We start from the raw sequence: 4,991 nt of genomic DNA, 5'->3' as shown, positions 1-4,991 counted from the left end.
TCAATGCAAATTAACTTGATAATGGTTTTGGTCACATGCTTCGCATCTCTTTTGCCGGTACACGTTGTATAGTATAGAAATTACAGCGAATCCATAGCGCTGGGAGAGAGAGAGTCTTTATTTTCACCCAACCGAAATACATAACAAACAGACACCAATAGTGATGGTACAGAAAATATTCATGCACAGTTTTCGGTATCAGATAGGAATGATTGACACACGACCTTGGAGGTCAAATAGCCTGATCACACCCGCATCAAACACGTACACATTAGGGATGGTGTGAACGTGAGGTTCACGTTCGCGTTCTGTGTGTGAACCCAGGAAATTCAGAGGTTCGCGTTCACAACAGAACCTTGGTAGGTTCTGCACTGTGAACCTTTTTCATATACTACAATTTTCACTTCATTACAACATCGTTGGTTCAAATTTATTGCATTTCAACTGCAGGCCACTCTATATGCATGGCGCTATAGGCATAAAAAAATCATCACTAAACGACCATGTACCTTGACAATCTCAAAAGTTTTACTTGCTTTGTTGCAAAAGTTTGCTCGAAATATCCAACTTTCCGTTTGTAAATATTTATTGACTCTCTGCTGCGAGCTTGACCCACAATCACAAAGCATCACGATCGAAATAAGCTACGTAGGCCTAGTCAGCGAATGATGCTTATTCCACTAATCAATCTAGCAGGCGTATGGGGTCAATCTTTACTTCATATGTTTACTGGATCATTAAAACCAAATCGGTGCGATTGAGGCGTTGGCTACTGCTGTATAACTTGTTAACGGGGTAATATCGAGAGCAAGTATAGAAACCCGTTTCACACTCTGCTCAATATCAATGTAGCAATACTCAGACGCCGAATACATTTTCCGAACTGTCATACGAAAAAGGTGACTCGAGTCTGACTTGAGTTAAGTCATGACTCGACTCATCCCAACCCTGCTACAAGGCTATAATCTGCATCTTCCTTGCCCGACTGCATATGCACATCATGTAGCCTACTCATGGTATGGTATGCATATACGCAGATCGTGTGTATGTATATCATGAGTCGGTGTATATGCCGCAAGAACATCAAAGACAAAAATAAACTACGTCCCTTCCTTCCCTTATATTCCCTGGTAAGTCCTCGTCAAAATTGTTGGCAAAGCGACGGAAGATATTGATTTTATGAGATTATTATATCATTTGATTGCCCCAGTTGATACATTTGGCGGCGTTTAAAACGTCAATATGTATTTCAGCTTTGTGACGTAATGCTGCCCGAATCGTCGCTAGGTATCGTGTACATTAATATAGGCTATCATTTCGTTGAAGGATAGGTTGGAATTGGCAATATGACGTCCCGTGACGTCATGAGGTTCACGTTCGTGTTCACACAGAACCTTTCAAAACGGTTCGCGTTCACACGAACCAGAACCTTTTAGAGCAGTGGTTCCCAACCTTTTTCGACTCATCGCCCCCTTTTCAAACTCCACACCGATCATCGCCCCCCAAATATTGGGAACACAAAAATGGGCATACAGACTGAAATCACCGGCGAGTTGACTAAGAAAAAAATGTCAACTTTTCGGCTCGACCTCGAAATTACACTTTTCCAGCTAAATTTTGGTGAGTTGACTAACAAAAAAGGTGATTTCTCTGATTTGATTCCCAAAGGACCGTAACAGCACTTCGTCAGCCCCCCCCCCAATACGTTGGTCTTGACCCCATCCACAGCGCGATAAAGCAAACTTCTGCACCCCTCAGACCCAACTCCCCCGATACCTCTTTACCGCTACTTCTCAGCACAAATTGTTGGACTCTTTAGTTTATCGGCCTAATTCGCGCGAAGCGCGAAAAATTTCTATTTTTCATGATTGAATCGGTCAATATGATCGGGAATTGCATAAATATTGCTGTCAATTTTTATCCTCTCTCTGCTCATGTATTCAGATTTACCGGTAAAGCTGAGTGAGGTGTCTTGGAAAATGTAGGGCCCGAAAATAATAATTGAACAAATTCGGGCGGACCCGTGGGTATAATGACTTCGTTACGTAATGGCATTTCGTGGTCTGTCTGCTATGTCAAAAGATATTCAAATCGCCCATACGTACTAAACTAAAAGTCGCACACGATTTCAAATTGGTATTTCTGTACTGGCAACTAATTTTTCTCTGCTAGATGGCATTTATTTGTGAGGTTCTGATTGGACAGAACAGGAACATTTGGCGCCAGCCATTTAGGCGCCTATGGACAATTAGATATATATGTATATCGTATATATATCGAAGTCGGTCAGCATAAAGGCAGTCTTTTTCCGCCAAGGTTTTCCCGTTCTGGCACCACTTCTCGGAGTCGCATGTTACATGGCCTGAAACTTCATATGTCTTGGTGCGTCATGGTGTGATAATGGCTGACGCCGAGATGCCCATTTCTATACCTCATGCGTATTATTTCTTGGAGGAAGGGTATATCCAATAGGGAAGAAATACGTGACCACGAAATGGCGCGCAGCGCGAAAATTTTTTGAAAAAGTTGCCTAAATTTCCAAAATAATACTCTCTATAATTAATGTTAATTCACGAAAAAATTGTGGGCCCCCTTCGAGCTCAGGCCCCCCATCTCAATTGGGGGCTTGGGTGTGGCAGTTACGGCCATGGACGCCAATATAGCCATTTCAACGCGCCATCGCCCCCCTATCGCCCCCTTCGTACGTTTTCGCCCCCCTATCGCCCCCTTGGCTATTTTCGCCCCCCTGGACCGAAAAATCGCCCCCTGGGGGGCGATATCGCCCACGTTGGGAACCACTGTTTTAGAGGTTCACACCATCCCTAGTACACATGTCTCTACAGCAGGGGTGTCAAACACACGGCCCGCGGGCCGCATCCGGCGCGCCAGACGATTTCATCCGGCCCGCGAACAATTCTTAGTAGAGTGAACAGTTCTTATTTTTTCCAGCACATTTGCAACAAATGTCGAAATTTTTTGCAGGAAATGCTTCCATGTTAATAGGATCCATTATAACCATCCGACTACGGCGCTGTGGTTTCACTCTAGTTACCACTAGTAACAACAATTCTGTGAAATTGACATCCAATTTCAAGAAGGTTAAAAGGGCACACTAAGTTAAAAGTTTCACAAAAATATGGACTAAAAAGTAGGTATTTACAGAAGCGAAAATGCCACTGCGAAACCGTTATATGCAGTTTAGATGCAAAATATATTAGTTGCAAAAATATATAATTGAAATATCTATGGGCCTTATGGTCGCACTGCTGTGTCACTTTCGACCCAATAGATCCCTCAACATCAGTGAAACCGGATTCGCGGTGTAACACCAAATTGAAACGTCCGCGTTTCCAATTAAATATCTTGTATTTCTCACATCGCATATGCAGAGCTAACGCCAGATTACTGCTAAATCAAGGGGAATATAGAATATGGCAATTTATATCGTCGTTACCGCCACTGTTTTAGCGGTTCTGAACTGTATTCAACTGGACAATCATCGTATTTATGCCAATTTCATTGTTCACGAATAAAATTGCTGCGACTTGCTACTTTGAAAACCCTATGATCAGTGTATTTAAAAACCCTATGATCCGTTTATTATCTATTATCTATGCCTTTGAGGTATTCAAGTGAAAAGCAAGAGCACGAGGTAGAATTTAGGAATTACTTGACTGGTGCGGCCCGCGAGCGATCTGAAGGCTTGAATCCGGCCCGTGACGCAATTTGAGTTTGACACCCTGTTCTAGGCTCTTCGTACCTGATCCGCGTAAGCGGTGTCTTAAAAAGCCTAGAAGTGGGCCGTGCTACATGTCGGTAGATACGGGATTATATTTTGTTTAAATCGGCCTGGTGTAAATTACCACTGCAGCCTAAAAACTCCACGAAGACCGCAAACAACAACAACAGGAACAAACGAGCGAATTGATTGAGAGACTTGGGTGTTTCGAATTAAGACAGTTTACGTTACGTAAGTTCAAGGCACCCTTGAGTCAGATGGTGGCGAAATTTTTTAAAGATAAATATCGGCACAATTCAGTAATAGCGTACGAGAGAAAGTTCGATTACTGTTTAAGGCAGAGGTCTCAAACTCAAATGTGCTCGCGGGCCAATTTCCTAGTTTTTGATGACGCCGCGGGTCGCAGCATCAATAATAGGGATATTCAATGTATAATTTCCAAGAAGGCCTTATTTGACGAGACCTTGCAGACAGGCATTCCACAAACATCGTGGAAATGTAATTTCCTATTATATTATTCACGCTTGACACGGAAAAAATCACACTTATAAATATTTGAATAAAATTGCTTTTGTCCAATAAGTTTTCTCGTAGCCCCTGTACACTTTCAACACAATAACTGCATGATATACCTATATTAAAATTAGAAAGCCCATAAATCACATAAAATCGCGCGTAGCGCAAAGACTATTTTCCAGTTGAATAAATTGGCCGGAAAAATATTCCACAACATATAGGCCTAATTCCACCATGCAGCTCGTACACCCTGATGTGGTGCTTCGTACCCCGATGGGTTTTACGGACCCTGGTCAAGAACCCCTGGAATAGAAATGTCCAATCATCGAAGAATTCATTGCTGTTACAGCTGTAGAGCGTACTACTACCTTACTCGCCACCGATAATAACATGGATAATGAGAACAAACAACACCCAGCTTCGCCCCAGCTTCGCCCCCCAGACCCCCCCTCCGGCGATACCCTGTTTACTGCTATTTATCATATTGTTGGGAGTTCGTTTAGTCAATCAGCTTTTGTCGCCTAAGCGCGCGAAGCGCGGAAAATTTCTAGAATTCATGATTGAATCGGTCAGTATGATCGGGAATTGCATATATATTGTTATCAATTTTTATCTTCTCTCTGCTCACGTAATCAGATTTGCCGGTAGAGCTGAGTGAGGTGTGTTTCAAAAGGTAGGACGACTCAATAATAATTAAACATCTTCGGGCGTATACCCATTGGCAGGAACGAAACAG

The sequence above is a fragment of the Botryllus schlosseri genome, chromosome 15 (genome assembly GCF_051294905.1).
Source record: "Botryllus schlosseri isolate E-star chromosome 15, Bs_hap1, whole genome shotgun sequence".
Lineage (NCBI taxonomy): Eukaryota > Metazoa > Chordata > Ascidiacea > Stolidobranchia > Styelidae > Botryllus > Botryllus schlosseri.
The sequence above is the reverse complement of the archived record's forward strand: the minus strand, read 5'-3'. Positions refer to the sequence as shown.